This window comes from Myripristis murdjan, chromosome 7 (assembly GCF_902150065.1).
Source record: "Myripristis murdjan chromosome 7, fMyrMur1.1, whole genome shotgun sequence".
NCBI classification, from domain to species: Eukaryota; Metazoa; Chordata; class Actinopteri; order Holocentriformes; family Holocentridae; genus Myripristis; species Myripristis murdjan.
Window position 1 is genome coordinate 24,997,842 of NC_043986.1, and position 20,860 is coordinate 25,018,701.

A 20,860-nucleotide genomic window follows, 5' to 3' on the forward strand; every position below is an offset into this window, starting at 1 on the left:
AGCACACTTTGACTTCTAAATAACTCATAACGGGTTCATATTTACCCGTCCATCTGGCCACGTCTGGCCTCCATGGATATGCAGTGTTGTGGAGCTGCCTCACTGTCTACTACTGTAGTTAGTATTCAGCTACATTTGAGAAGCTTGATTCAGTTCAAATTTGGATAGTGTTTTCATTGTTTTATTTTATTTTGTTATTTTGAAGCATAGCAGACAACTGCAACTACCCGCTACTTTTGGTTATTAAAGAAAATAATTTGATTTACTCATTTACTCATTTACAGTGCCACTTGTTTATTTCAAGCACAGTTTTTGTTGAAATTCTTCAGTGCTATTTTTTGCTGTCATGTGATTTTGTGTAACATGACACTGCAAATAGATATCATTTTTCACAGATATTTCTTTTTTGTTACAAAATAACTACTATTAACTAATATTATTAAGTACTGACTAATTAAAACTTAAAAGCTAGTGCTGCTTTAGCTAAATTTGTGGGCAGCTTTGCTTCCTTAATTAGTAACTTCGTAGTGGCTTCCCAAATACTATGGACTGTGTATGCAACCAATAAAAAACTACAGTTCTCTCCTGTTTGCTAAATATGGTTCAAAAAAACACAAAAAGAGCCACAAAATTTAGTATGTTTTCCATGAATTCAAAGACATTTTGCAAATAGGCTTATTCAAGTTTTTTTTTTTTTTTTCTTGATACAGATTCCTGTTATTTTTATTTTAAATACTGAGGCCCCTCCTGACGGCTGTGACTATTCTCAGTTACAGGTACTAATTTTGGTTTTATTTCCTGTAATTCTCTTATTTATTTGACCATTACTGCCTTGTGTATATCAGCTGAATAATAGCCCATGCAGAATGAGGGCTACTTCATTGCTCCTCCATCCAGGTCAAGCCCGGGTCCTGAGTGTGATCTGAAAAATGTAACAGTCTTCAAATGATGCCTCATACATGCACTGGTAAAGTTATTTGACTTCACTGGATCAGCATTCTCCTCAAGTCTCTGCATGGGAGTGAAAATACAATATCCGTTTGGAAGATGCTAGCATTCATCTTTGAATGAGCCTCTACCTAACCCTCACTTTGAGCCACCGCACAAAAAAAAAGAGAGAGAAAAAACCCTAAGGTTTTAGGAAGAAATGAAACCCCCAGCGCTGCTCACTCATCTAAGAAACATTAAATGTACGGTTTGTTTACCCGCATGTGCACTTATGAATCCCAGGGGTGCTGCAACCTGTGTATAACTCACCCTTAGGGCCTTGGAGTATTTTTCACTATGAAATGAAATTTTATAGCATGCGAGATTAGCCGACACTAATGCAAGGTCAAAAATAATAGAATCAATAGGCAGGCTTGGCGATGTTAACATTTACAGAAAATAATGGGCTGAAAAGCGCTGCTGAAAACAGAATGAAATGAGTCTCTGCAGAATTCTTATTGATGGCTTTTCATTATTTCTAATAATTTGACTTTCTTTTGTGTGCTGTTGCCAGGGGTATGGCCCTAGCTATGGTGCTGTAGTTTATCTCTCTGTGCGTGGGTGTATGTGGGTGTAGTTGTGCTTTTCTGTGTGTACACACACATGTGTTTTATGGTCAATAAACAGCTATTTTCTGCCAATGTCTTTTTGCTGCTGATCAGATCTCTTGTTGTAATCCAGCAATGGCAGTTTGGAAGATGGAGCTTGGTGGATCAGCCAAGTTTGTAGATTTGGTCCTTGTCTCACATTCAAAATCGTTCCAAAATGCTGAACGCTTATTGATTCTGACAGCATCCCGCCATTTCCTTCGAAGAACGGCAAACATCACATGAAGCGTCCAAGATAAACCCAAATGACTATTCTCTGTGACCCCATGTTTTATAGCCTATTGGAGTAATCTCAGCATCTGCAGCTAATTCAAGTGTGATTACAGGGGGGTCTGAGATCCCTCTCCAATATAACCCCACTCACTGGTATTGTCTTTCTCTTAGACTAATGAAAATAATGATTATGAATGTTTTTTGTGCACTTTGATTGTCACATCAACTGTTTTTATTGCTGTCATTATGGTTTAACATCGCACTGTTAATTCTGTTAATTAAAAAGCTGATTGCTTTTGCCAGTCTGTGATCTCCATTTGGTGAGTCCATATGGTAGAGATTGCTTGTTGTAAATTTCAATGAAGTCTTATCACAGCGTTGCTACGTATAATCAAGCAGTACAAGTGCTTGAATTACCTAGAAACCCCCATCATCTTCCCCTGCAACTCTCTTGTCCACAACTTCACTGAAAGTGCCATTTCCTCTAAACAGCTTTGTTTCAAATCATTACAAAGATTACAGGGTCATTGTTTGTTGGCTAAGCAAGCACATTTACATGCACACTGTGCAGTACATAATATCTGACACATAGCAAAGTTTATGTTCAAATGAGGATGTTAAACACTCACAGTGTCAACTTAGTGATGACATTCCAGCCTCGAATGAGCACTAAACAATGAAATGCTGCACTAATTTACCTGAAAATACACTGTATGCTGATGGAGCTACATTAAGGACAGCTTTGTGTCTGCAAAAATTTCTCAGATACATACCACACTCACATATAGTGTATATGTATCTCAGATCGATGTATATATAAATCATACATGTTCAAGCTCTGAGGTGATGACCTATTTTAGCTGTATGTTGTTTTGCTTTTTTTTAGTGGGAGTACCGCTCCTCTGTCCACTCCTCTGCCTGAGAAAGGAGTGAATTCCTGAAGGAAAGATTATATTCATGCCTGTATCAAGATATAGATGTTACCTCAGTCTGACAGCGTACGCACTACCCCAAATCAGTCGAGCTGGAACAATTCAAAGGTCTTCCCGCAAATAAACATAAGAGGCTGAGCAAAGCTGAACTTGCTGAAGATTAAAATCAGAACATGAAAACAGAAGTACTTGAATGCATGTGTGTGGTTTAATTTGCCAGGGCAGATACAACCACAAAGACAAATTGCAGGCTGTATTACGGTAGTTCTGACTTTTACTATTTAGTTTCCAGTAACCACTGGGGCAGGCTGGTGAACACAGAGTTTGGTGGTACTAGGTGGCCTTAACTAAAAGCTAATCAGTGTTTGCACAGTTCACCCATAACACACAAAGAATACATTTTCCCAGTACAGTCTGTCCATTTCTGTGTGATCTGTCTCCTGGCACCCGTTTACAGCAGGCCTGACCCGACATCAGCCGCAGCCCTTGGGGACGAACAGTTTCACTGGATACCAATTCCTGCTGGAGAACACCAGCAAACTGTATCTGTCCAACTCTAATTTGTAGATACAGTTCCTATTTTGGGTGAACTGCTCCTTTAACTGTTCTAAAGTCCATGAATGTAGAAACTTTCCAACTGTTTTCCTTTTTTTTTAAGTAAAATTCTGAACTCTCAAAAGAAAAAGCTGAAATGTTATAACTTCAAACCCTCACCACTGGACTACCTGGGATTTTATTCCACCTCCATTCCAAACCTGGGAAAAAAGCTGTCCATGTTGGCCCCCCCGCCTCCTCCAACAGCAGCCCCATGCATCACTATTCTAAACAGAGAGGGGCTCATGATTCATGTCGTAGCCTAAAACACACCATTCTGGGTGAGCTCCATAACTCTTGTCATTGCAGGTCTTTGAATTCTTGACTAAGGTTTTGCCAGATGATGTCCTCATGCGTCTGGAATGCCAGTGTTTACAGAAGAGACAGGCGGCGGGAGCGCTCACGGACACGTCTCCCCCCGTCAAGCCCGCTCCGGAGTGGACGTCTATCAGTTCAGAAGTCAGGGACTCACACCAGTCATCCATTCCTCATTTTCCTTCCCTCTGACAGGCCCAGGCTCTGTCTCTTCTCCGCAGTATTTACAGTGGTGGAATCTGTTTATGTCACGCAGATGTAAATGTTTATACTTGATGAACGCTAGCTGAGTTTTTACAGTCCAAAAAGATGTGTGCAGCTCCCAAAGTGTTGAGATAGTTTAGCTTAATTTACCGTCATCATTAGGTATGGGAGATCTGTCTCAGACACCGGCTATTGGTTTTAACACATGGCGCCAAGTTTACATGTTTAATGTTGGTTTGTAGTGCCAACCCCAGCAGCATCCTTGTTAGGATCTTATTTGCAAATGCCAGCTGATGTGGAATAAATTAGGTGCTTTATTGGTTTTTATTTCACATTTGAATAGCTTTCTCAAAGCATATTGTTCTATATTTCTCTGCAACTACATATTCAAATTCAGCTTGTAGAATTAAAATACGACGGAGGGCTCGATACTACGTATGTTATTGGCGTAAGTTATATATGTATATAAGGGACCGTGCAGACTATAATAATGAACTGAACACAGTGTCATTACTGGTTGATATTTTGGTGAGAGAGGAGAGGGGGCAATAACACCTTTAAACAGAGCACCGCAGTCTTAATTTGTTGAGGCCATTGTCCTGTGCTCTTTTCAGGAGGCAAGCCATTCATCATTTAGGCGGCCGTTATTTTTAATGAGTCTGTTATCATTCATTTTAGGGCATCCCACCTTTCCTTGACATGGATAGTATTTCTTTTTATATAGGACATAGGATTTATGTCTCCCTCTCCTCTCAGCCTCTCTTCCTCTCTCCCTTAGCAGGGAGCTGTCAGCTGGGCTCCTTGTGATGGCAGTTTGGGGGGTGTGGTGCCACTGTGGCCTGCCAACCCCCCGCCCCCTCCTCCCCTCGAGCCCCTCCCGCCCCCCCTCCACACCCTGCACACTCGGGCCACGGGGCTCACAGGCTCAAACTATAACCTGTCTCTGTGAATTCACTTACACAACAGAAAATCTGCCCATTATGTGCCCCTGCTCTTCCGTACGCACTGTACTCCGGTGTCACCAGGTGCATCAGCAAAGAATATGAAACAAGGGAGATGTTTTCACTTTAGATGTCACCACGTTGCCTTTTTTTCAATACCTATTATAAACGGGCCCGGATCGTTTCTACGCTAACTACTTTATCTGGAAGATGCTGCCTTAATTTAAAAACTTACCTATGCATGTCAAACTCTAGACTCCAATTAGCAAGTGTCGACATTTTCTCTTAAAGTCAAAAGGAAACTGCATTTTGATGGTGTCTTGCTTCTGTAATTTGACAGACTGCTGGTTGCAACATGATGTTGAGGCATGACATAATGTTGGAATAATAAACATGAAAGTGAAAGTGACTCAAAATGAGATTCTTATCTGTGTAGCAGGTAAAAAAAAAAAAAAAATGGCCGTCAGATGCTTTGTATGTAATCTTCAACCGGGAAGATTGGGATTCTTCAGAATGAGTAATTTCCAGTTACCAGGGTGCCTTAAGAAAAAGCGGATTTTCCCCGCACGTACAACGCTGCCACTCGTGTCACTTTGGGAGTTGTAAAGTTGCAGGTTTTATATAATGGGAGAGGTAATAGGAAGTATTTGATGGTTTCATTGACTGGAATTTTACGTTCGTCTAACTTCATGTGCAGCAAAATATTTTTCCAAGGAAAGAGCTACCCAACAGCATAAAAAAAAAGTAAGCTTTTGTATACTGGGTATTGGTAGAACCACTGTTATGCCTGTATAAATCAGGCACACAGAGTAGCAAAACAGACATTTATTTATTTGAAAATGTCACATATTATTACTTGAAAGCAATTCTCTCTTTAAGGTGGAAATCTGAGACTGTTATCTGTGAAGACATCCCAGTGACAGCCTAGACCTGCGCAGCTGATGATGAACGGGTGACTGACTTTTTTGGATTCATACAATCTCCGTCAGAAAAATTTGACATCAAAATGAGCTTAACTTCATTGCGGCTCTTTCTTTTTATGAACCAGAAAATGTACCCTGATTCCCAGGAAAACTACCCAGGGTGCTTTCAAAGTCACCTTGTCCAACTTTTCAAAATTCATTCTCTGAGGAGCCGTGTGACTTCACAGATTAGAGGATGAGACAAATTGTTCTCTCTTGGTCTAGGTGTGGGGAAGCGGCGGTGATGTTTACCAGTGCAGACCAAACTATCTTAGGCGTAACGTTTTTGAATGTCGAAATTGGGTGACATTCTCATTTACGTTATTTGCTGTTATTAAAACGTCAGTAGCCTCCCTGTATCACTATTCTGTAATTACCCTTTTCTTCCTGGTGGTTGTCGGAGGAGTCAGAGGACCCTCCTAAATAAATGTGCTGCTGCAATATGTCCACAGTGTATACATGTCTTGGTCATGCTAGCGTTAGACATGTGTTTGTAGTTTGTACTTTACTAAATGTTGGGATATGATGCCTGTTCCCTGAAGTGTTGATCTAGGCCATATGTAGTGTTGGCAACAAACTGGAATGGCAGGTGAAAAAATGTGCACTTGGCATCTTGCTCACTCTCTCGGATGCATACGCACATACAGCCACACACACACACACACACACACACCCACGCACAGACACGCACAGAGGACATTGGCTCCGATTTTCTTGCTACAACAGAAATGACCCGACAGGTTTGCGCAGCGAGATGTTTTCTGCTCTACTACACTTTTGGGTGGTGGTATCAGGATGTCCACTCGATGCCAACATCACCTCGATTCCTCTCCGCAACATACTAGGCCACCGCATCTCGTCGTTCGGTATTTATGTTTATAGCACTTATTAGGACGTATCTTTATCTGCCGGACAGTGCTGCTCACAGTGAAGGCCCTAGATTTGAAGTGGGATAAAGTAACAGACTGTTTCACTAGATAGGCAAAGCGCCCTTCATTGAAAGTTATTGCCAGGCAGCCGGGGGTAATACATCACAGCTTTTGTGAGGACAATGCTACGAAGCCGAATCCAAGTACAGATGCATCATAGTTGCACAGTGAGCATTTTGTTACAAATAATGTTGTCATCAATTTTCATCTTTTGTTTAAACATATTAGTCTTTTGGACAAGATAGGTCATATTTCAGCAGGTTGATAAATTTTCTCCCCTCTCCTCTTCACAGAATGTGCACTTAATTAATTACACAACCTTTAATTGGACAGATTATTCCTAATGGTGGCACAGTGCTAAATGTACAAACTCTGAGAGGGCTCACGAGTAATTATTTTAATGCCACTTTCTCAGCTACTTGTAATCAGTATATTTCAAATAATTAGTGATTTTCATAGTGTAAGATACAGATACTCTAAAATAGACAAATTGCATTTGCATTTGTATGTTAGGGGGATTTTTTTTTTTTCTGTTGAGCTCTCATCTGCTGCATCGCTTCAGTGTGCTGAGGCTGTACACTGTTAAGGGGCATTTGATCACCACTTGATATTTTATGATATCTGGAGGTATTACCTCCTGTTTAATTACCTCAGTAATGTGCGTTGATGTACATGATGGATTTTTACGGAAGCGGACTTCTTAACTATCGGATGCAACGACATGAAAGATCATTACCGCTGCAGTGGTCTTCAGAGATAAATTAATAATTGTGATTGAGGAAGCGGAATACATTAGCAAAAACATCTGCGGTCAACGAAAGAGCACAAACATGAATGCAAACATGCTTACATAGTGTTGTGTCGCCTGTATGTTATACCGTCGATATAAACATGGTCATATCTAAGAAAAAAAGATGCACTAAGGATTGGGCGTGTTGATTTTGCGCAAATGTGTTATCGCATTCACGGATCACATTAGCACACAGAAAACCTTCACCATTTCCTTCCTTCTTTGCACTGCCGTAGAGTTTGCTACAGCTGAGAGTGGGAAAAAAAGGGGGAATGATGGCAGTGTTAAAACTTCACAGCTTGACTCTGAGATAAGGAGAGAGTGGTTAAACTAATGGCGGAGGCCTGGTTTGAGGGTGCCTCGGCCTCAAAGTCATATAATTCAAAGCATGTATGTCAGCCCCGTGCTCATTACCATGACTGATCATACTGTCTACCAGTATCCTGCCCGCCTGGCACCCAGGACCTGCAGGTGGTACTTTATCTAACGTCCATGTCGATTATTCACAGGGAATCTTCTCTGCTAAGCACTCAGAAATCTCAAGTTAGGAGAGAGCGAAAAGATCGACTCAAATGAGCAGCTGAACAACTGCATACTCCTGCAATTTGTCAAAGGTAAAGAAAAATACTGCAGAAAGCATGCTATTCTACTTGGGTATGTTGACTAATTCTTTTATTTGCCCTTTCTGTTGCAGTGGACAATATAATTTAATTAAGGGTATTTCATGCATTTTTCCGTATCTATTTTTTTTTTTTTTTTTTGCGGTCAGCAGCCAAATACCATGCACCCATTCGGTTTTGACAAACCTTGATTTCATATACCTAAGTGCTCAAATGCCCAGAAATCATGCGTCACTGACCATCATTCCTCCCTCTCCAGCATCGATGAATCTTTTTTTTTTTTGTTTTCCCCTCTTTCTCCCCCCTCTGTCTCTTGTCCTTCTCTTTTATTGCTTTGTACAGCAAAGCACCATTACTGATCCCTTCCAAAGCACAAACTAAAAATCTATCCCGTTGTCATTTGCTGCACCGTGCCATCTATCATCGGGGGTGCTTGGCAGCGTCTCCATACGAGAGAGGAGGTGCTGGAACAGGAGGCAGAGTCAAGGACTTTCACGCGCAACAAAAAACTTGTCACAATTATTTATGGCTCTTGCTGGGACACATAATAGGACACATCAAACTGCTGTTTTTTTGTGTGATGAGCGCCCTCACATCGCTGGCTCCCTTGTCGAAGTGGGTCACAGGCATCTCTTGCCTTACACATACAATTTCCAAGACAATGGCGGAGCACTTGGGGAAGTGACAGTGACAAATACTGGAGCCCCCACGGAAAGCTGGGCAGGCTGTTACATGAGTGATTGCGCCAATAATCATGCGGAGTCGTCACGTGTCTGTGGAGCAGGAGGGAGATGGGCAGCAGGGGTGGCAGGGGGTGGGAAGAGACAGAGGGAGAGAGAAGGAGAGAGAGGGAGAGAGAGTGTATGAGTGTGTGAATAAGACAGGGAGGAGTTGGGGAGGGGGGGGCAGCAGGCCCGCGTAGAGAAGTGGCTAACAGGTCCTGGCAAATCATTTTTTATTTCCTTATCATCCATCTCCCACTTCCTCCCCTCAGATGAGTTGCTGCTAAATGACTGTCACTTTGGACGGTGCTGTGATATGTTCTGCTGTAGCGCCCGTAATTGGGAAGGGGTCACCAGTGCCTGTTTCTCTATGTGACCTTTCTTAAACTCGGGCCGCCCAGGGAATTGGGCAGAGCCTCAGATTAAATTACTTCTCCAGCGCCTCGGCCCTTCACCTTAAGTGCTGGCACTTGGCTCCAGTTCATGGGAAAGAAGCCCCCTGTTCCCGCTTCAGCGCTTCAGGCACCAAGCACAGACTTGCCCTGTTTGCCAGCCTGAGCTAACGGGAGCGCTCGGGCCTGTGCTTTAGATATATAGCTGAGCTGCGTCTTTACATTGCACCTACAGATGCACTTCCAGATAAACAGCCGCTATATGCTCCGTAACTGCACAGCGAGCACACAAACGTGCTTGTGGTGGACTATTATGTCAGCAAGCACTGAAAGCAAGAGGCTATAATTAAATGTAGCAAAATATAATTTTCAAATTACTGCTTAATTTGCCCCAAAACCGCATGCTGACAATCTAAATGTAAGTAATTCCCAGAGGGTTTGTGGCACGTTCACGGTAAAATTGTTCATACCAACTGTTTGGCCAAACAATATAGTGTGTAAGATAATGCCCAGGCTAAGGTAATTTTCTTTGTTTCTTGTATTTGTTTTTACTGTTGGTAAACAACAACAAAGAGTTAAATGTGAAATCATCATCTTGCTGTCAACAATATACCCCCACCTCCTCCCTCCCGTCACCACTTAAAAAATGGCACATTGACCTGACACAGCAATGTGAGGAGAGAGGCAGCTATTCACTGCTCTGTTAGATATGATATAATGAGACGCCACCGCTCTGAAAGACTGACAGAAGAAAAAACACCACCCAATTGTTCTCCAAACATTGTGGGTACGTCTAAATAAAAATGTCACATTTTGGCTCGCTATCATGCAAATTAATGGCATATCTGGCTGTAAAATAGACATTATGTGAAATCAAATCATCTCCAAAGACATAAAAATGCTCTGATCAAGTGTTCGTCCTCCCCTTTGAGAGCCTTCAACAGCTCGACTACCTCCTCAATTACTTTGGGTGTCAACAGACAGCTATCTGCAACGAGGGCATGTTTTCCCACATAATGACAACTGATAGCTGGTGTCAGACAGGTTATGCTTTTCAATTTGTGTCTGGCAATAATAACAATTACAGCTCATGCAAGTCCTCATTACCTTACAGTATGAATTCATTTTCCCGTGCATATTTCCCAAAACACTCATCTCTGTGCCCGTCATCTGAGACAGGCAGCAGGTAGGACGACAGAGAAAGGAAAAAAAAACAAAAAAAACAAAATGGCAAACTTTCTTTTAGTTGACCTTTAACTTTGCTTTAGATTTTTTTTTTTTTAAATAATCAGTCCTTGGGCTGGGACCGACTTTGGCCACTTCGAACACAGCGACTCAGGGTCTGAGGAGATAGCTGCCATTCTGCTCTGGCCACCAATCTGAATCCTGAAAAAAAATGATTGTGTAAAGTCACATGGGAAAAAACAGCTCCCAGCTGTTCAAAGACAAAGATTGCCCAACCGGTTATGGAAAATCCTATCATTTTTGGGAAAAAAAAAAAAAAAAACCTGAACAAAGACCTCTAGTTTGGCATCTCTCCAGCGCTCCAGTGATGCCAGGTTCATACTTCTATTCAATTCAATAACATCCATGTCTACAGGGAGACACTCGCAGTTAAACTCTCATTTACAAGTGTTGCTGAAGTACCAAAAAGACCGCAATAATGAAATATAATACAGCACATAAAACACAAGAGTTAAAAAAGCAAAGAATATTGAATCCAAAAATAAAACAACACACTGAATTAAACAGTGGAACAAAGAAGTCTTCTGTCTTTCTCTACAATTGGTGCTAATTTGAATTATGAAAAGAGAATGAGTGAATCTAATGTGACAGATTGCTGGTGTTTGTTGCATTTGGTGAGTGCATAAAAGCTAAATGCAGGCTTTCCTCTAGTTTAGTGTTGATATATGGAACAACTAGATACTCGTGTGGTCCTGCCTGGCAAGATGTTTTCTTTGTTTGTAGTTTCAGAGATATGTGAAGCAATAAGATCATCTGTTGTAGACCTTGACAAAAAAAATATGTGTTTTTTACCTATTTCTGTACAACCAAAATTCATGAAACAGACTAAAAACTGAAAGCATGTGCCTTTATAGTGGGAATCTCTCTGGGTTTTAGAGTAAGTCAGTGTGTCAGTATGAAGGAGAGCTAAAAAGCAGTGGAGGAAAAGCCTGCAGATGCACCCCTTTTTGTTTTGCATATGATGTATGCAAAGTTTTGTGACTAGTTTAAGTATTGATTAATCTTTAAGCAAGTCTTTCTGTGCATGCATATAAATATCATGGTTTAAAGCTGTGTTAGGCAAGATTTTCATGTAAAAATACATCCATCTTGCCCTTCTAAATTAAGTGCAGCCACTATGCCTACACAGAGAAGTGTTCCTTCTCCATTAAGGCTGTGTCCACGCTAAGCCGGGTAAAAGCTGAGTCTTTGGCTTTCCGTCCACACTGGGCCATTTTCAAAAAGTTTCTCGTCCACTAGAGAGCTGCACAGGAATGGGGACAGCGGTAATACCACCAATTCCCATGGCAATATGTGGGAATGGAGATACATTTAAAAAATATGACCACAGGAACAGCAGGGATCGGAGTTGGCTTTATATTATTTTCACCGGAACAGTTTTGATATATGCATGAACACCACAGGAAGCAGTATCAATTATTGTTGTGAATTCACCATCACCTAGTGTGGTGTGGATTGGCTCGCAATAAAGTCATTCACTCACAGAGAAAGCAGACACACAATCTCAAATCAGACGAAAAACGAATCACCTAGATTTTGAGCTAAATGACTGGAGAAGCAAGAGTTAATAAAACGTGACTGCTACTACTCCTGCCACCCGTATGTCAACATAGAGAAAACCAGCTTTTGTTTTGTGTTGAAGTGCTGCCACATATATCTCGGACATCCTATAGCTCTACAAATAAAATCTGACCTGAAAAATTTGATTTGTTACAGTAGTTACACACAAACTAGCTGCACACAAGAATAAAATAAGTAGGTCAGTAGGGGATATGTCTTTATATAAGGCCTAATGGAGGAACAGCGAGCAGATAAGCAGTGAAGATGCTGTGCAGGCATACAGGGAGGTCATGGAGGCCATGATGGGATAGTGAAGACTTGACTTGAGACTCTTCGCTTTACTTGGAATGACTGGAGACTTATGTCGGAGTGGGCTGAAATGTGGGTGGGAATCAATAGACGTTCAAAGTATGGAGTATGGGCAGTACTTAAAACCATAAGGTAAAGCTTTCTTCTCTGGGGGCCACCAGACAATTTTTCGGGGCTTCCAGTGTATCGGTATAATGTTTCTCCACACAACACACAAACACTGATACTTTTTGTAGGTGTTTTAGGTCGACGACGATATCTTGTCCAATGCTTTCCTCCTCCTTCACGCCAAACACACACTCCTTACCTGCATAAAACCACTCAGACTGCAAATCACAACTACTTGGACTAGAAACCGAAACTGTAAGTATGAATGGAGTGGGGATGGAGTGAAAGATGCCGGGGGGACACCAGAAGAAGGGGACAGATTTTTGTGCAGTGCCGTTGTCTACCTTCCACATTGATCCACTCAACAACACACAGTATGTGTCTCTAGTGGGCATGCATACACCCCTAACCTACGACCTACATGACCTCTCCTGCCTCTGTGGAACTGTTAGTGCGTTAGTTTACTGGCTAACACAAGCAATATTCTTCATCCGGCCTGATGAAGGTCTAGCATCAAAAAGGTTGCAAATAAATGTTATTGACTCACTCACCAACAATGGTGGAACCATTTTTCACCATCTCCACCCCTACCAGCCAATAAGAGCAGACGATTTAAGTAAGCACAGATAACTGATGTCACATCGCGTGACCTCTGGGTAATAAAGGGTATATAAAGGGGTATCTTTACATAACTGTTGTGGAGGATGGTTTGTCCTGTTCTTAAACAAGTACTTACAAGGGAGTTGGTGGACAAGAAGCCCAAGGGCGCAAACAAATTGTTTTCTTGTATTTTCGTTAATTTGGATGTTTCTACTTTTATTTTTGTACTAAACTGGGACTCTTGACTCACTCCGGTCTTGCACAGTGAATAAAACACCTAGTAACTGCTGGATGCCGGCCACTAAAGGACTTTACCTCAATCCCTCGGTCACCCATATAGGGTAGACTGCCAGCTCTCCTTTAATATATGAAAAATATACTGGTGTATACTGGCAGACAAGCAAGAAAAGTGGGTCATTATAGTAACAGTACATTCACAAACAGTAAAAGATGGTTGAGTTGAGGGTCATTGCTTCTGTCACTGAGCTGTAGCTTCTCATTTTCCCTACTTGGCATCCGGCCCCAGAAGTCGTTGCCCTCGGTATGGAGACTGGCTTGGCATATACAACAAAGACAGACATGTTTGGGCTCCATTCAGTGCTCCAAGGTCAAAGCCCACCCACCCTGGAATGGTTACTTTCCCTCTGTGACATGAACTAGGAGCTTTAGCCGTTTGGTCCTCAAGGGTTTAATCTGTTTTTTTTTGCTTTCTGTTTTTATGTTTGTTGTGGTAAATATTTCATACATCCAGGTTATCCATGACCGCCCAACATTGCCATAAATTAAAGCCAAGGTTACAGCACAGGTCCTACAGCTTCTTGTGATACTCTATTGATCCCTGAAGAAGAAATCTGTCTTTTGACTGATCCTCCTCTACAGAGAGGTCATAGTGTACGATCAGCTTTAGGAAAGCGTCCATGCGGCTAGGATTGACTGTCTTGAGATGATTTCTGTCATGGAGCCTTGAACCTGCGGCTTCCATAGCTTCATCTACACAAGACCATAATTTGTTTGTGGTAAAACATGCATATCATATCAAGGACTTGATCAACATGGTACATGGCATACCAAGGGCACACCATGGGTGTAGTTGTGCAGTATAGACCCTGCATAAGCCACAGAAGTCTCTGATTTGTTGGCCTTTTGGATCAAAAACTAGACTATGTGAGAAATGAATGAGTTTTTTCTAATTCCTTCAAAACAATTTTGGTATTTGGATGTTTGTTTATATATGAAAAAAATGACATAAGAAGTAATTAGCTAGCTATTGTTATGGCTCAGCAGCAAGCAAGCAAATTTCTAGAAAAAACATAATCACAGAACAGCCAGTTACGTATTTAACATGCGCCAAAGTGTTAGCTTGTTGTTAGTAAAGTAATTATTCATAAAATGGACGTGGATCCAGTCCCATTTAAAAGGGAAATGTGCTCACAGACAGCGACAGGGATGTTTATATGAAAACCTCATGTATCTTCCCCATAAAGAAAATGCACTGGATCTGGAAGTCCATATTTGGGCAAACGTCTGCAGTCAACGTTACATCTGACTTCTGAGGCCTGTTTGGAAGGGAAACTCAGTTATAACTCCAGTGAGCAGAACAGGTCGTCAAACACATGGACTCTTGACACTATTCAGCATCAAAATACCGCTATTATGATAAATGTATTTTGGGCATTAAAGCTAAAATGATAAGGGATTATTAGAAGCTAGTGGTGAATGCACTGGGAGGTCAGCATGGATGAGTGAGCGGGGGATTTAACCGATTCAGCCTACGTCTTCACTAATTCTAGCCGACATCTTTGAGAGGAGGGATTGTATTGTACTGTCATCCATGTGTGTCTGCTCGTTTGAGACACCACGGATGTGTGGCCAAAGCTGCATTTGACAATGACACAGAGTGATGCCCGCTCAAAAACAGAGAGAGGGGATCAGTGATGAATCACGTCCCATGTAAGGAGAATGTGTTAAATAGTACTTGGACACTGCAGCATGATAATTTTCTATCACAGCCGCCTATAAGTATCTGACAAGCCCTATGCTGACTCGGCAGTCTGTTACAAAATGGCAGGCGTGCCCTTTTATCTCGGCACATGTTTCACGGCAATTGGACAATCAGCCACTGCAGTGAAAATCCATAGTATTGATCGGCCTGTATCTTCTCTATAATTCTCTAGCAGGAAATCCCTGATGACAAATTATATCTGCACCAGTTTTTGATTGGTGCTTTGATGTAAGCGATCTCCAAGGGCAGACTGAGGAACTGGTTGAGGCTTTATTAACTGAGTCTAACCTGGCTCTTCCTATTCTCACACCTGCCCAAAGCCAGACGTTCTGTCAGACAGTCAGACTGCAGGCGCCTAGTCAAACCTGCTTCAGCAATTCAGGATTTACAGCTGCACATACAGGCCACCCGGCAGCGTAGACAGAAACGCAGGCGGACTCTTCTCAAAGGATAGCTGGCTGTGAAGGTGACTGTCTGCCTCCAGTGTCTAGACTTGAAGAGCACATACACGCCGACACACATGCCGACACAGGCGCAAAACAATAAATCTCGCATCAGATATCAGACAACTTTTTTTTTCTGTTTATTTCTAGATCAGAGCAAAGTCATTGCTGTATTTCATTACAATTTACAACATGTATACTGCATTTTTACAAGTCTATCCTGAGCCAGTCGCTGCCTTTTATTATGCCTTTGTAAATTGTGCCGCAGTGTTAAGTTTCAATTTACTGTCAATGTAAGCGGTCATTTCTTTCAGGCAATAGAAGGCCAGGTCCTAAACCATTTCCTCTGCGTCTGCCGTAATGGTCCTGCAACAGAGGAGCCAGCCATCTCCTCCAATCTGCAGTTTATGAATGTAAAGCAAAGGGATGGAAAAGGCAGCACAAGGCAAATCAAATGTGATAGTGTTCCCTATTGATTCTAAACAAACACACGCACACTCCCGCTCACTCTCTGCTTTCGGCACTTGATATGTATAACAAGCCTAATCATTATGCACTATGTACTACTGCTTTTTCCTCAGTTGATAACCCTGACCACAATGCACCACTCAACACAGTGGAGTGCACACATCAAGAGGCCTCTTCTAATCCTGCTGGGATACTTAGTCAGGCGTCAAAATTGGCGCAGAACTTTTCCGAATCCAGTGTCATAAATCCGATGATTTTTGAAAGGAGAAGAGGAGAGAGAAAGCCCTTTATTGGAGAGTCGGGGGGGGATAATGTCGGACGTAATCCAGCCTCTGACAGAGGAGGAGGGGGAGCCAGCATCGTTTACAGAGAGGCATATGCTCCCTCCCTTCACACAGACATGAACTACAGCAAAGCAACCTTTTACCAGCCAGTCAGAAGAGGATAATCTTTCCCCTCGCAGCACAATGCAGGAGATTACATGGAGAACATGTCAGTCTGCACTGGATTTGCTAGACACCAGATCTCTTGTCCCTATCGATTTGCAGGCTGCTCATTCATGTTTTCACACGGGTCTCACAGGCATAGGGGCCAAAAGCATATGGTTGAGGAGGCAGCCATTCTTTCCTTTCTGCTCTCTCGCCCTCTTTGTGTGATTGGGTGAACCACTGTGTGTGTGTGTGTGTTTGTGTGTGTGTGCGCGCGTGTGTGTGCGCTCGACTTTGCGCTTGCATTTGCACATGATCGCAACGGTGTCAATGCAACACCTGCTCCCGGGAAATGCGTTTTGTAATCACAGGACAAGTTAACCTCGACACCACAGACTGCAGATGTTGTAATCCCTGGTGCCATTCTGTCGCTGTTGATTTGCTTCTGCGCAAGCACAATCATCGCCCTCATTTTAGGGGTTATAGTTTTCCCCAAAGCTTCACATTATTAATCAATTACTACACTGCACGCCGTTACACAAACAACAGATTCTGCAACAGTACACTCACTACCGGACCCAGGTGGTCAGAACTTTTTTCTATCATAAACAGACTTTTTTTTTTTTTTTATTTGGTGTTTAGGAAATGTTTGTTGGTAATGCGTCACTTACAGCAATTTCACTGATGGAAACAGTGCTCCATTGTTGTTGGGGAAGGCAGCTCAGGGAAGCATGGCTCCTTGGTTTATTGAACACATATGTGCTAAAATGCCCACACCATTTGACAAGTTAGCAAACCATCCTTTGATATGGTTGCACAATTGTTGCCGGTGAGCTGATCATTCCATAATGAAGCTGTTAAAGGAAAGTTACAAAAAAAAAAAAAAAAAAAAGGAGCATGCAGAAAAATCTTCAAGCAACTTAACTTCACCGAAGTTTAAAGCCACAGGAAACTGAAATCTGTAATTTCTCCTCAGATGTGTTGTTTAATTTCCTTTTGGAATTTAATAAGGACCACCAAGGTTTGAAAAACAAGCAGTCTTCCTATGTGGGGAAAAAAAAAAAAAAAACTTTGTCACATAATTGGATCTCTTTCCCCCCAAAACCCCACACTGGATCACCCTGGCATGAGCACATATAATAAGGCCCAGAAAGCAAACCAAAATATTTTACTTAAATTATATATTGAATCCAGTTGCTGCCCATTTCTTTTTGTATGCTGCCTCCTCTGTTGATTAGATGTCCATTTTATACCTTCCTGTGACTTTTAGTATGAGCAGTTGTATTAATATACAAGCATAATTGAGCTGCAACATCACTGGTTAGACTACGCTTTACTAGCCTTACTCAAAATATGAGTAGCTATAGTTTGGTAACATAAGTTAAAAGCTATAGCTAATAGCAAATATGATAAAAAGACACAGACACCTTCATGGTGAACTTGACTTACTCACCATTCACTCAAATGTTGCGTGGAGAGTGGACGGTGTAACATCTTCAGGCTCATCAGACGTGTGTGTCCGCTCTTTTCTACCTGCTCCTCCATGAGCCCCGGGGTCCATTACAGAGAGCTGCTGTGCTGCTCATTTTGTACTGCTAAGGGAGGAGAAGACCTGCAGTAACAAACAGGTTACTGTCAGCTAGGCATCCAAATAAACAAATAATCACTCAACAAGTGGCATCTCTCCCGGCATGCACAGCATATATGTCTGTGTGTGTGTGTGTGTGTGTGTGTGTGTGTTTTTAATGGAATGGAAACCACGTACACTAGGTCTAAAACCAGTACATGCACCAGAACACCGTAATGGTTTCCATATTACCAAATCACTACTAAAAGTTTTACCTTATTATTATTATTATTATTATTAGACACAGTAGTAGTAGTAGTAGGAGTAGTAGTACTTTACAAATAAGAATATACATGAGGAGTTGTCTGCATGTGATGTATGTTAATGCCCAAACAAGACATTTTAGATCAAATTGGAAATCCATGCCCTCTGTGGTTGCAGCTGCAGCTTTGGGGGCTTCAGCAACCTCTCCAAAGTGATTAGTCAGAGACAAGATCCAGTGAGTGACCTGTCTGGTCTTTCAAACCTTGGTGTATTTTTAAAATATATATTTAAAAAAAAAAAAAAAAAAAAAAAAAAAACAACTGTGACACCAGGGGGAAATAAAAGCTATTCAATTCCAGTTTCCCATGGATTTAAAATTTGTATCATGAGGAGTTTAACTGTGAGTTTCCTGACACCAGGAACACCACATAACAGATCAGGTGAAACACAACATTATGTTGTAGGAATAAACTTTGCTGGCACTTAACTCAAGCGTAAGTACTTTTTCAAAGAAAAAAAAGACCTGGTAAAGAAATCCTGGGCCACTCATGGTCCTGAATGCCAAAAGCCCTCCATATTTCATGGCACTTTGAGGAGGCCGCATTAAGGCCCACAGCAGTGGACTTTGACAGAGGAGTCCAGTGGACTCACAATGCCCATTTTAAGGAGCAGAAAACAAGAAGTCCTCACTCAAGCGTTTCCTGGTGATCAATATGCTAACTCGAGGAATGCTAAAATCGAGGTGGATGCTTGACAAAGATGGATAGATTTGCACCGTCCGTGAAATGTCACTGATTCAGTGGAGGATGTCACCTCAGGATCGCTCGGCTGTGTGATAAGCCTGACACATCAGCTTGGGGTGGAAAGTGGCGTGGCGCCACTCTCTCGCTCTCTCTTCCTGTCAGAGCAGACGGATGACAACGACCACCGCCGCTGCAGGCCCAGTGGGACCCAGGTAAAAATGAACACAATTAAAAAATGGATGAGTTGCAATCTGTGGAGAAAAGTCAATGTGTGGGGTTTCGGCTGGTTAGCAACTGAGTGGTCTCAGAAAAATAAAATCATTAATTTCAAGTGAGGGTTGTCAATCTAGATTTGATACAAACACTCTGAAGTGCAAAAACTTTTCTTATTATTCTTGCTAAGTCTCAGCACTTGTCTTTATTTGCAAAAAGTGATTGAATTTCAGCGTGTTTAAATTGCTGAAAGTAGCCACCTTGACACAGCATGATAGGTCCACATCCTGCGTAATTTATTCAGACTGACATACATCACTTTCATTTTCAGAGTATCAGCCACTCCTTGGTAGAGATTTCTCTGATGATAGGAACAAAGCTCTGTCATTTTCCATAGATAATGTAATTGCCATAGGGAATGGAGCCATAAAGATGGCAATAAAGGTTTTAATTTTACTGCCTTCTTCCAGAATTTGACCCTTTGCGATGCCCATATTTCCCAATGCCCTGAGGCAGCAGCTCTGAGACTCGTCTCTCTATTTGTTCAAGATCAAAGGTCTATCCAACAACAAGAAGCACTGACAGGCTGCTTTGGCATATGTTGGGCCTATCTATTGGACCACAGGGAAGGGGAGACAGTGAGAGCTTTCTAGCTTACTATTTTCCTCATCACTTTCTCAGAGAGGCTTTTCTCCAGAGAGTTTTGGCCCGTTTGTGTGGCCAAAGAGAGTCACACGGGGGGGAAACCACAAGCACCAGAGTGGTACTTTAGACTGACCCATAGCTTGACCCACTGTCAGATTCGCCACCTTGTTCCATTCGGATGTTCCCTCCTGGCGAATTTTGACTGATTGGTTTTGTTTGCTCTTTCCTTTTGTTTCTCCATCTTCCCCCCTTTTCACTTCTAGGCACTGAGGGTCATATCCCATATTGTATCCCACGGACTTTGATTGCAATCCTGTTGCTTTTGGAAGGATAAACACTAGCACCTGACAGAAGACAAAGCACCATCCACCCACAGGATCCTGGGTAACTAATAGCCCAGGTCAATGTCTGTCCTTTTATTTATAATCCTCAACAGCATGAAATATGAAGGGGTAGATTGAGATGCATAACTTCACCCCCTTTTTTTGAAGCAGGAAGCCCTCGGACACCAAAAATGATGAAATGCTTTGGCTGAGAGGTAAACTATTAATAGACTCCTCCACCTGAAACTGTCACTGTGATCCCTGCTCTACGGCCCCGCATCCACACCAGGAGCACCTTACAGGGACCTGTGAAGGGCTGCTGAGAAGGACTATCACATATGTTGAGGTGCACACAGCAGATGCTGTACAATAGGCATGGATATCCAGAGGCTAGTATGTTTCATAATTGATAGTAGCATGCATCTGCGGGTAACTGTTGATGATGATGATGATGTGCAAGCAAAGCGTGGGCATGCAGATTATTTCATATTGTGCTGATTCTGGGTGGATAACTGCAAATCTGTTACAAAAGCCCAAGTGTTGTTGAGTCAAATAGGGGATGATAGTAAAAAAAAAAAAAAAAAAAAAAAAAAAAAAAAAGGCACGGCTGCATTTTTCATGGCCAACTAATTAGCCATTTCCCCCAAGAAGCATAATATGAGCTCTTGTGTTTGTCACTGCCGTCTGCTGCGGATCATGAATAAAATGCTCATTTTAAACATTTTGGGGACAA

At 42.0% G+C, this 20,860-nt stretch overlaps 1 protein-coding gene across 8 annotated transcripts in view; it reads right to left on the reverse strand.

The window, feature by feature from the left end:
• The window catches only part of tshz2 (teashirt zinc finger homeobox 2), a 98,686-nt gene that overhangs the window by 64,552 nt on the left and 13,274 nt on the right, over positions 1-20,860 (reverse strand). For 5 of the 8 annotated variants that reach the window (XR_003928455.1, XM_030055481.1, XM_030055482.1 and 2 more), the window contains one exon: positions 17,826-17,984. The exons of 1 other annotated variant lie outside the window; for it this stretch is intronic. The gene's annotated coding sequence lies outside the window, so the exon portion shown is untranslated. Of the gene's footprint in view, positions 1-8,735; positions 8,869-17,097; positions 17,416-17,825; positions 17,985-20,860 lie in introns of those variants that run through there. 2 more of the 8 variants (XR_003928456.1, XR_003928454.1) reach the window with 2 other exon arrangements.